We start from the raw sequence: 13,319 nt of genomic DNA on the forward strand, positions 1-13,319 counted from the left end.
TCTGCCTTAAACAAAATCTCTTGCATATTTCCTTTTGTTTCAGTATTTTGCATTGAAAGTTGCTAATATTGCGTTGATCCGATCACAATTGCCACAGTAAAGTGAAATGTTGATAGTGTTAACTAACAGGGAAAACAACAGAATGTTGAGTGAAATCAATGTAGCCTACTGTTTTCTAGAAATCTGGCTTTTTTTGGGGTTAGGACTCATTTAATTTCTGTGATGTCGGATCAGGCCTGGGCTCGGCCTTCAGCTCAAATGGCTTGGGTCAGACTGGAATCGAATGTTCAGTCCTGATGAGAACTCTAAACTGCATTTGGGTCTTGTGTGCGGTCTGTTAGTGTCAATTATGTGTGTGCTTTGATGGCGACTTTGTGTGACGTAAATACGCTAGGCTAAGGGTTTGCATGCGTCGACCTGGTTGGCAAAAATAAAATAGCTAATATTCAAATTTGCTGCTGCATGACATTGGGGGAAATATTAATTTAAAAGAAATCGGGAATTGTCATGGGACGATCCAGGTTACCAGGGTTTTAAACCCTACTATGGACTGCCACTTAGCTATCCCCATAAATTGGATACAAGGCTCTCTCGTGGTTCTTTTTCTATTGGCCAGTTTTGTTCTTTGGTGCCATACCTGATGTTTAGTAGTTTTAGTGTAGGTCCTTTGTCTGTCCTTTTCATACATTTATGCTGTTACAGTTCGGTTTGACTGCTATGTGGGTGAAAAATAATCTTGATCTTGAACGTGACCTGTCGCCCCCCCCTCCCCAGGGTCAGCTCTCCGGACAGTGGTCTCCACTCCACCTCGGCACCCGGCAGCACGGACCCCTTCAGTGAGGAACTGGCCCCTAAGTTCTGGGACGAGCTGGGTCAGATCGGCCTCCCCGACGACATCAATGTCCAGTCCCTTTTTGACCCCACAGGCCAGTGCTGTGCCCATCTGCACTGTGCCGCCTGGTCCGAGGGGGTGTGTCGCGGCGAGGCCCAGGATTCACTGCTCTACGTGGACAAAGCCATAGACTCAGGGAGCACAGAGGTGAGATGTAACAGACAATCCATTGGGGGTGTGGGTGTTAGGATTCAACCGTGTGTGTGTGCACGAGTGGACATGCCCCTGATCTCTCTCTCTCTATCTATCTGTGATCAGCAGTGGGTTTCTTTGCGAGCTCAGTATGTGTACATTCGGGGGTTTCCAGATTTTATTATAAGTCAACATCATTCAATTTGAAAATGTAAAACATATTTTTTCTTTTTTACCAGAGACAGCCATGTATGCATATGTTTTAATCAAACAATAATTCACTTTGCTTTTACCAAGCTAACTGTATAACAACATAATGGTCATCATTTTATTTGAATGGTAAATCTCTTGATAAACTGGGTAAATTAAGATAGAATAGGCCTGCCATACAGGTTACTGCATATTCAATAGCAAGGTGTAGCATGCATTGAGTTATTGAGCTTGTTTTGAATGGTCAGTGGCGTCTGATGCTACAGATGACAAAAAATCTGTTTACCTTCTATTTGGGACTTACCTACTGATCAAAAACATTTGCATGAAGCATCACTCCGGCATAGATCCAAGATGGCGTAGCAGTGAAATTATTTTTTTGTCTTGTCCTGTGCCGTGTATTTATCGTTTTCTTCGTATATATTTTAATCTATGGATTGAATATACTCTCCTGCAACCCGCCTCACCCAATGGGGTACGGATCTTTATACTTAAGAACCGCGAACGCCCATCAGGAGCTTGCCAGCTAACTAGCTACTAGCTAATAGTCAGTTAGCCGCTACTAGTGGTCCTCACCGTTAACTCCAGCCTCAGCCCGGTCAATTCCTGCCGGTCTGCACAGCGCGATATCTACCCAGAGCATATCGGACTGCTTTTTCTCTACCACATTTCCGTATTCTTACCGCAAGCTCTAAACCTTAACACCGGATCATCGCAGCTAGCTAGCTTCGTTCCGAGTGGCTACTCCTGGCTAATGTCTCTGTCCCGAAGCAAGCACCAGTTAGCCTGGAGCTAGCTTTGAGCTAGGCCCATCTCTCGGCTAGCCGAAGAGGTCTATCAGCCAATTCTTGGGCTACAATATCTCTTTCGCCAATTGGCCTGGACCCTTTACTGCCGACACGGAATCCTGCCGATCCGTCATGACTGGTCTGCCGACGTAACCATCCAGGGTGGTATCAACAGGCTCTAACGTTGCGACATCCCCCGAGGCCCATCTGCTATCCCCGGCCAGCAAGCTGTCTGAATCGCCGTGTCTCCTTCTAGCGTAGTAGCGACTACTGAATTGGATCCCTGACTCATCTATTGCTACTCTCTGGACCCGATAATCACTCGGCTACACATGCCTCTTCCTAATGTCAATATGCCTTGTCTATTGCTGTTTTGGTTAGTGATTGTCTTATTTCACTGTAGAGCCCCTAGCCCTGCCCAATATGCCTGAGATAGCCCTTTTGTTCCTCCCCCATACAGGCGGTGACCTCACCTGGCTTAACACAATGTACTGTGAGGGTGCAGGGGAGGCCACATTATAGATAATTGACTATTCTAGCTTGTAATTTGCTGTCTCGATATTGGTTGAGGCTAAATAAAACTCTGAACTAATACGATGACTTCATTGAGGAAGTGGAAATGTTGGACTTGCGCAACTATGATTACTTATTTGGTGGTGTGTTTTTGGGATTGAGCTAGGACAGGGCGATTATACCATATTTTACTTTATACTGGTATTGATGTATGGACCGATTTGGGTTTTTAACTTTACCTTCTATAACGGTATTTCAATATTTGGTTTGTTAAACGTGATATGCAACTCCAGAGAGTGTAATGTCCATTTTAGGCACGACAACGCCTATTCCCCCTCAGGTACTGGAGTGCCAAGTCTTGGTCCAAAAGTCTTCTAAACAGCTTCTACCCCCAAGCCATAAGACTCCTGAACCGCTATTCAAATGAGTTTATTTTAGTAAAAAGTTAACACTTATTTTTCTTTTCAAGTATTGTCGCTTAGGGGGTTGTAAGTAAAGCATTTCACATTTCGGTGACAAATACAATTAGATTTGAATTGACAAGCACTTTCTTGCCGTTCACTCTGCGGTCTGCATGGTCAGATAAATGCAGAAAGATGTTGTTGACAACGATGCTGCTTTCTACAATCGTTCTAGAACTACAATATTAGTTTGTGTTTCTTACCGTACTACTCTCCGCTAGTTTCTTTTCATAGCAAGTTCCGGTTAAAATGTGTTGTTAGCCAGCTAAGTAGCAATTGGCGGTTATCGAGCTTGCTTCATGTATTAAGAGTTAGCGCACATGTCGCTAGCTAATACAGCCTGGTACCAGTGCTGGTGTAGGCCTCGATAAGAATGTTTGAGCAATGATCTTCATGAAAATAATTTTAGTTTGAAGTGTGATTGAACAGTATCAAATCAAAGTTTATTGATCATGTACATGGTTTTACAGGTGTTATTGCAGGTGCAGCGAAATTCTTATAAGGAGCTAGAAACAGGGTGACCTGTCTGCACCATCATGTCAAAATAATCCGAATGGAGAAAGCCTTATTGAAATCACTTATTTGTGTTGCCGCCATAGGTTCATGAACTACTCATAAAGCAGGGTTAGAATTTTTATTATAAAAAAACATAAAATAACACCAAATATTCTGATATTTTGGCCATTTCGCCCAGCCCGAGAGATAGAGGGTGTGTGCGTGTATTTGAAAAACCTATTGTTGGTTGGTTGTCTGAGGGCAGTTTTGTGTGTGTATGTGTGAGAGCTCTAGATGGGGCCCTGTTTTAAAGGTTGTCCCTGGCACTACAGTGAGGCTCATTGGGGTGTAAAGCAGAAAAGGTCACGGTGCTCAGGAGACTGCAACTCTGAAGGTTAACACACACTGTGACACACCACACACTTTTATTCGCACATGTACACTCGGATGCACCGACAGCCTGGCATACAACTTACCCAGCTCTGAAAGTCATACACATTCACACACACAGCTGACGCACACACTACCCACACACACAAGCTATCATCACCTCCATATCAGGTTCGTCTGATTGCATTTGCATCCTAAATCGGCCTAATTTAGTTTAGTCTAATTTAGCTCTCACTCCTGTGTATATTAGTGAGCCTGTGTGTACAGCGCCTTCAGAAAGTATTCCCAGCCCTTGACTTATTACATATTTTGTTGTTACAGCCTGAATTCAAAATGGATTAAATATATACTTTTTTCCTCACTCATCTATATACAATACCCCATAATGACGAATTGAAAACATGTTTTTAGGAATCATTGAACATTTATTGAAAATGAAATATAGAAATAGTATTCACACCCCTGAGTCAATACTTTGTAGAAGCACCTTTGGCAGCGATTACATCTAAGTGTTTCTGGGTTTAAGTTTTCTATTTGCCCATTCATTCTTAAAAAGATCAATAATATACCTGTCAAATTGGTTGTTGATCATTGCTAGACAACCATTTTCAGGTCTTGCTATACATTTTCAAGTATAACATTGTAGATTTGACCTTGTGTTTTAGGTTATTGTCTTGCTAAAAGTTGAATTTATCTCCCCAGTGTCTGGTGGAAAGCAGACTGAACAAGGTTTTCCTCTTGGATTTTGCCTGTGCTTCGCTCCATTCCGGGTATTTTAACATGATGCAGCCACTACTAGGCTTGTGTAACGGCGTTCGTCAGTTGAAGGAGAAGCGGACCAAAATGCAGCGTGGTGGTTACTCATGTTCTTTAATGAAGAATCGACGATACATGAAATAACTAAAATATACAAAAAACAACAAACGAAACGCGAAAACCGATTACAGCCTATCTGGTGAACACTACACAGAGACAGGAACAATCACCCACGAAAACACTCACAGAATATGGCTGCCTAAATATGGTTCCCAATCAGAGACAACGAGAATCACCTGACTCTGATTGAGAACCGTCTCAGGCAGCCATAGACTACGTCGACGCCCCACAAAACCCCAAGACAAAAAACACACCACAATAACCCATGTCACACCCTGGCCTGACCAAAATATAAAAGAAAATACTAAGACCAAGGCGTGACAGAACCCCCCTAAGGTGCGGACTCCCGGACGCACCTCAAAACCATAGGGAGGGACCGGGTGGGCGTCTGTCCATGGTGGCGGCTCCGGCTCGGGACGTGGACCCCACTCCATAAATGTCATAGTTCCTCCCCCTCGCGTCCTGGGATAATCCACCCTCGCCGCCGACCATGGCCTAATAGTCCTCACCCAGAACCCCACTGGACTGAGGGGCAGCTCGTGACTGAGGGGCAGCTCGTGACTGAGGGGCAGCTCGTGACTGAGGGGCAGCTCGTGACTGAGGGGCAGCTCGTGACTGAGGGGCAGCTCGGGACTGAGGGGCAGCTCGGGACTGAGGGGCAGCTCGGGACTGAGGGGAAGCCCAGTACTGAGAGGAAGCCCAGTACTGAGAGGAAGCCCAGTACTGAGAGGAAGCCCAGTACTGAGATCCTGGCTGGCTCAGGCAGGAGTTTGACTGGCAGATCGGCAGATCCTGGCTGGCTGGCGGATCTGGAAGAGTCTGGCTGACTGGCAGATCTGGAAGAGTCTGGCTGACTGGCAGATCTGGAAGAGTCTGGCTGACTGGCAGATCTGGAAGAGTCTGGCTGACTGGCAGATCTGGAAGAGTCTGGCTGACTGGCAGATCTGGAAGAGTCTGGCTGACTGGCAGAACTGGAAGAGTCTGGCTGACTGGCAGATCTGGAAGAGTCTGGCTGACTGGCAGATCTGGAAGAGTCTGGCTGACTGGCAGATCTGGAAGAGTCTGGCTGACTGGCAGATCTGGAAGAGTCTGGCTGACTGGCAGATCTGGAAGAGTCTGGCTGACTGGCAGATCTGGAAGAGTCTGGCTGACTGGCAGATCTGGAAGAGTCTGGCAGATCTGGAAGAGTCTGGAAGAGTCTGGCTGACTGGAAGAGTCTGGCTGACTGGCAGATCTGGAAGAGTCTGGCTGACTGGCAGATCTGGAAGAGTCTGGCTGACTGGCGGATCTAGCTGCTCTGGCTGCTCCATGCAGACTGGCAGCTCTGGCTGCTCCACTGACTTGACTAGTTAAATAAAGGTTAAATAAATACAAATGTGTTAGCCTGTGTGTATGACAGAGGCAGCCCATACACTAGTATCTTTGGATGAGTATCGTATGTAGGCCTATCCTATGGATGATTATGTGTAGGCCTATCTACTGTATGTGTGTGTGATAGAAACAGCATAGTTTTTCGGCAGAGGCTGTTGGTTGCCCAGTCAGAGCTCTCCCAAGTGCCCTTCAAGTGTGAGGTGACAACGTTTGGCAGCGAGCCATGAAACCCCCAGGCATTAGGACATCAGGATACACTTCAGCCCCTTACACCGTAGCCCTGCATTTAAGGTGCTATCACCTTATCTGCTGTTGAAGTGGACCAGACTGGTCCACTTAATTTCTGACTGACTCATTGGTAAGACGAAGCAACACAGGCCAGGTTCTTCTTGCTAAACTATGTGTAGCAGTGTGTATTGCGTTCTTCTACAGATTTTTTATAGGCAATGGAATATTTCATAATTTTGCTAGATATTTAAATGTTAAATCGACAGGTTTCTAAGTTTAACTCACAGTTCTTCTACGCTCTGTGTTTGAAAGGTTGGGCTATTACCCTTTTCACACTACTGAGTTGACTATCTAAAAGGATAATGTGAAATAACATTTCCAAACCAGTATGGTTTGGGTTGGCACAATGGTGTGAAAACTGCTATGTGATACCAGTCTGGTCCAGTTCCCATAAGGCCTTGTTCCATTCTCAGTGGCACTGGACCAGATATCTATCCATTGCAATTCCTCTCAGGTTTGCTCCATTTGGACGGTAGCCATTTTGGCTCTTTGTATAGAAGGGAGAGTTTTGGTTGGGTTGGTCACTATCCTTCTGCCTCAACGAGGCCTCTTTCGGGGGTTGTTGGGAGAAAACAATCGGTATGGCGAGATGGAAACTCTCCCTTTTTTATGAAATATTTATAATTCTGCTTGGTGTGGATTAGGAAAGAGAACCCTGAACCACACTGTAATGTGATTACAGCAGTCGTGTTTAATGATTTTTTTTCAACAAAGCAATGGAGGATTATGGTTTGAAGAGAAGGGGTGACATTATTTTGAAGGGGTTACTTTATTTTATTTCATTACTCCCTATGTAGTCTCTGAATAGTTGATGGGTGTAATGAGCATAGAAATAGAATTATGGAACATTGACTTGAATTGGAATGTCTGTTATTCATTCTATTTCTATGGTAATACGTTCTTGTCTGGGACGTCCCACGCTGGGCTTGGTCCTGTCTTCGACGACATCCCACAGAATATCCTTCCCATTCTTTTTTTCTCCATTAAACCTTTATTTAACTAGTCAGGTCAGTTAAGAATAACTTCTTATTGACAATGCCTCAAGGAAGTCGCTGGTGCACGGGCGGTAATTGCCCAACGCTCGGTGTAAAAATGTGTTTGCTGGTTGTTGCATGTTGCCCCCCCCCCCCCGGCCAAGGGTTTTTAGAACGAGGGAGGGAAAGGGAGCGAGAGCAACATAAAAGTGCTGACTTGAGTCATTTTGACTTCAAGGCCCCATTCTTTCTCTGCTCCTGATGGCTTTCATTATTCAAAGACGAGCTCTCATTCTCGGGCCGCGGTTTAAATGTCAGTCTATATTCAGGTGCTACTGCCAGGTTCGCTCGCCTTGTACCAGAGCACTTCATTTAAGCAGTCTTTTTAAAAATCATAATAGCACTTCTCTACCATTACCGAGGTCGGCTTCAACTTCAACCTGGGTTTTAAATCCGATATGCATTTTGCTTCTTAATTTCAATGGCGAGGCATGATGAAAACTAATGAGAGATTTTATGTGGAAAAGCAACATTTCTTTTTAGACTAGGAGGGGTTAGAGCTGAAATTTGTCAATAACTTGACAATTGTTGTTAGCACGTGTGAATTGATGTTTAAAACACTTTTAGTAAGTGCCAAAACTAAAATCTGTGCTTATTTAGAAGCATTCCATGTAGCAAGTGTAGATCAAGCATAGGGCCTCCAATGACAGTGTCTGACTAAAACTGAACAGCTAAACTGGGGGTCTGTTCAGGAGGATGTAACTGCAGGATGTTAGAAATTTATTCTTTGGAACAGATATGATTCTGTCAGGTTGACAGGGAATCGTGTCAGGCTCTGTTCTATTTCTGTCTGCAATGTTCAGAAAGTTTCAAATAAAATAACACCCCCCCAACCCCCCCGTTGGGTAATATTGAGTGAAAACCAGGAACATCTAAGAATCGGAACTAGCTTTCTTAGTCTCATTCTCGCTCGCTCACCCTCTCCCTCTCGGACTCTGTCTGTGTTTTGCAGTGCTGTGCATACTGTAAGCGCCTAGGAGCATCTATCAAGTGCTGTGAGGAAGGCTGCTGCCGCTCCTACCATTTCCCCTGCGCCGCCGCCGCTGGAACTTTCCAGGACCTGCGCCGACACACTCTCCTATGCCCAGACCACCTCCAGCTGGCCTCACAAAGATGTGAGTACAGACCCATTGTCCCACTGGGAGAATGAGGATAACTAGATTTCGCAATAGATGTCTAGTAGACAAAAGGCCAACACTAGACACAACACAAGGCTTACGATAAGTGACATACTATTTATGCCAACTCTTATCTATTCTGATTCTTACTGAAGAACCAATTCTAACTGATTTCACATCTGATATTTCCCTTGGTCACAAGCAGCAATGACATGCTGCAGAATCAGTGTCACACAGGTTTCATGAAATTCACTCTGTCTTGCCAAAGCACCCTTTTTTATGTTTTGGCTAGTATGTGAAATTCAAAGTGATGTTACTTTCTCATTGAATAAAATGTCTTTACACATGATGATTCTTGAAAAAATGTGCACCGTTTATGTTAACGTAATGGTCCATAAAGTTACGTCCCAGTCCATGTGTTCAGTGAAATGTTCCTTTTGGAGTATGTTGTCCCTTTAAATATAGTCCCTCCCTGAACTGTCCCTTTTTAATATTAAGTCCCCTCCCTGAACTGTCCCTTTTTAATATTAAGTCCCCTCCCTGAACTGTCCCTTTTTAATATTAAGTCCCCTCCCTGAACTGTCCCTTTTTAATATTAAGTCCCCTCCATGAACTGTCCCTTTTTAATATTAAGTCCCCTCCATGAACTGTCCCTTTTTAATATTAAGTCCCCTCCATGAACTGTCCTTTTTAATATTAAGTCCCTCCATGAACTGTCCCTTTTAATATTAAGTCCCCTCCATGAACTGTCCCTTTTAATATTAAGTCCCCTCCATGAACTGTCCCTTTTTAATATTAAGTCCCCTCCATGAACTGTCCCTTTTTAATATTAAGTCCCCTCCATGAACTGTCCCTTTTTAATATTAAGTCCCCTCCATGAACTGTCCCTTTTTAATATTAAGTCCCCTCCATGAACTGTCCCTTTTTAATATTAAGTCCCCTCCATGAACTGTCCCTTTTAATATTAAGTCCCTCCATGAACTGTCCCTTTTTAATATTAAGTCCCTCCATGAACTGTCCCTTTTTAATATTAAGTCCCCTCCATGAACTGTCCCTTTTAATATTAAGTCCCCTCCATGAACTGTCCCTTTTTAATATTAAGTCCCCTCCATGAACTGTCCCTTTTTAATATTAAGTCCCCTCCATGAACTGTCCCTTTTTAATATTAAGTCCCCTCCATGAACTGTCCCTTTTTAATATTAAGTCCCCTCCATGAACTGTCCCTTTTTAATATTAAGTCCCCTCCATGAACTGTCCCTTTTTAATATTAAGTCCCCTCCATGAACTGTCCCTTTTTAATATTAAGTCCCCTCCATGAACTGTCCCTTTTAATATTAAGTCCCCTCCATGAACTGTCCCTTTTTAATATTAAGTCCCCTCCATGAACTGTCCCTTTTTAATATTAAGTCCCCTCCATGAACTAAGTCCCTCCATGAACTGTTTTAATATTAAGTCCCCTCTCCATGAACTGTCCCTTTTTAATATTAAGTCCCCTCCATGAACTGTCCCTTTTAATATTAAGTCCCCTCCATGAACTGTCCCTTTTTAATATTAAGTCCCCTCCATGAACTGTCCCTTTTTAATATTAAGTCCCTCCATGAACTGTCCCTTTTTAATATTAAGTCCCCTCCATGAACTGTCCCTTTTTAATATTAAGTCCCCTCCATGAACTGTCCCTTTTTAATATTAAGTCCCCTCCATGAACTGTCCCTTTTTAATATTAAGTCCCCTCCATGAACTGTCCCTTTTTAATATTAAGTCCCCTCCATGAACTGTCCCTTTTTAATATTAAGTCCCCTCCATGAACTGTCCCTTTTTAATATTAAGTCCCCTCCATGAACTGTCCCTTTTTAATATTAAGTCCCCTCCATGAACTGTCCCTTAAACTCTTATCAGTCCCGAGATCCCAGCAAAAATGAGAAGTTATTTATCTGCATGTCCAGCCCTTTTATTTAGCCCCACAATGAAGTGTTTTACCATTTTCCTTTCAGGACAACCAGGGCTACAGGTAGAAAAACAATTTGACATAAACAGTTGTATTCATGAGTGTTATTGACAAATGTCAATAAATAAATAACTGTCCACCAAAGCAAAAACCTGATAACCTGATCTTTGCTTCCAAGATGGCGTAGCAGTCGGACGTATGTTTTGTCTTGTCCCGTCCTGTCTAGTGTAAATATAGTTTTCTTCGTTTTTTTTTTTTTCTGTATATATTTCGTACATATTTTAATCTCACTCTCAAACTAGAGCTGAATATACTCTCCTGCAACCCGCATCACCCAATGTGGTACGGATCCGCCTTTTCTATACTTTACATTAGATCCGGAGCCACCATCAGAAGCTAGCCAGCTAACTAGCTACTAGCTCGTACTCAGTTAGCCATTGCTAGCGGTCTTCTAAGCTAACTAGAACACCAGCGCGACATCAACCCAGAGCATATCAGACTGCTCTTTCTCTACCACATCTCCGGATTCCTACCGCAAGCTCTGAACCTTTACACCGGATCATCGCAACTAGCTAGCTGCAAGTCCGAGTGGCTACTCCTGGCCAACGTCTCTGGCCCAAAACAAGCTACAGTTAGCCTTGAGCTAAGCCCATCTCCCGACTAGCCGAAGAGGCCCAACGATACCTCTTTTACCAATTGGCCTGGACCCTTTACTGCCGACACGGAGCGCCGCCGATCCATCACGACTGGTCCGCCGACATAATCGTCCGAGGTGGTTTCAACAGGCTTTTTCGTTGCGACATCGCCAAAGACCCATCTGCTGGCCAAGGCCCGCGAGCTTTCTGAAACGCTGTGTCTCCAGCTCACCCAGCGCACTAGAGCTCCTGTAGCATAATCCTGGGCTACAATTACCCGGGCCCACGACCGGTCTGTCGATGTCACCGCAAGAAGAGGAATAAACAGACTCACCCCATCGCGACGTCCCCCAAAGGTTACCTCTCTAGCCCTCGCTATCTCCCTACTTGCTATTCGGCCTGCTAACGGCTAGCTTGTCTAGCCCGGGCCTACGAACTGTTAGCTTGTTAGCACAGGCCTGCTAACCATCTGACTCACCTCATCCCAAACACTTCTGAACCCATTTACTTTCTATCTCTCTTTGATTTTTATTTGTTTATACCTTCCGGAAACCTGCCTCACCCACTGTGATACGGATTCGCTATCACTTTTAATTTTGATTTATTTTTATGACACACTCAAGAACCTCCAGACGCTAACCAGCTAACTAGCTACAAGCTATTTAGTCATTGTTAGTTTTTTTAAAACCTGGATAACACTCGCCAGCCCAGCTTCCCTGCCCATCCACCGCTGCCCCTGGACACTGATCTCTTGGCTACATAGCTGACGCACGCTGGACTGTCCATTAATCACGGTACCCCATTCTGCTTGTTTGTTTATCTGTCGGCCCAGTTGCCTAGTCAACGCCATTTTACCTGCTGTTTGTTGTGCTAGCTGATTAGCCTCGCCTACTGTTTTTAGCTAGCTTTCCCAATTCAACACCTGTGATTACTGTATGCCTCGCTGTATGTCTCTCCCAAATGTCAATATGCCTTGTATACTGTTGTTCAGGTTAGTTATCATTGTTTTAGTTCACAATGGAGCCCCTAGATCCACTCTGCATACCCCTGTTACCTCCTTTGTCCCACCCCCCACACATGCGGTGACCTCACCCATTACAACCAGCATGTCCAGAGATACAACCTCTCTCATCATCACCCAGTGCCTGGGCTTACCTCCGCTGTACCCGCACCCCACCATACCCCTGTCTGCGCATTATGCCCTGAATATATTCTACCATGCCCAGAAACCTGCTCCTCTTATCCTCTGCCCCCAACGCTCTAGGCGACCAGTTTTGATAGCCTTTAGCCGCACCCTCATACTACTCCTTCTCTGTTCCGCGGGTGATGTGGAGGTAAACCCAGGCCCTGCATGTCCCCAGGTACCCTCATTTGTTGACTTCTGTGATCGAAAAAGTCTTGGTTTTATGCATGTCAACATCAGAAGCCTCCTCCCTAAGTTTGTTTTACTCACTGCTTTAGCACACTCTGCTAACCCTGATGTCCTTGCCGTGTCTGAATCCTGGCTCAGGAAGGCCACCAAAAATTCAGAGATTTCCATACCCAACTATAACATCTTCCGTCAAGATAGAACTGCCAAAGGGGGCGGAGTCGCAGTCTACTGCAGAGATAGCCTGCAAAGTAATGTCATACTTTCCAGGTCCATACCCAAACAGTTTGAACTACTAATTTTGAAAATTACTCTCTCCAGAAACAAGTCTCTCACTGTTGCCGCCTGCTACCGACCCCCGTCAGCTCCCAGCTGTGCCCTGGACACCATTTGTGAATTGATCGCCCCCATCTAGCTTCAGAGTTTGTTCTGTTAGGTGACCTAAACTGGGATATGCTTAACACCCCGGCAGTCCTACAATCTAAGCTAGATGCCCTCAATCTCACTCAAATCATCAAGGAACCCACCAGGTACAACCCTAACTCTGTAAACAAGGGCACCCTCATAGACGTCATCCTGACCAACTGGCCCTCCAAATATACCTCCGCTGTCTTCAACCAGGATCTCAGCGATCACTGCCTCATCGCCTGTATCCGCCACGGAGCCGCAGTCAAACGACCACCCCTCATCACTGTCAAACGCTCCCTAAAACACTTCTGTGAGCAGGCCTTTCTAATCGACCTGGCCCGTGTATCCTGGAAGGACATTGACCTCATCCCGTCAGTTGAGGATGCCTGGTCAT

Source organism: Oncorhynchus keta, chromosome 4 (genome assembly GCF_023373465.1).
Source record: "Oncorhynchus keta strain PuntledgeMale-10-30-2019 chromosome 4, Oket_V2, whole genome shotgun sequence".
Lineage (NCBI taxonomy): Eukaryota > Metazoa > Chordata > Actinopteri > Salmoniformes > Salmonidae > Oncorhynchus > Oncorhynchus keta.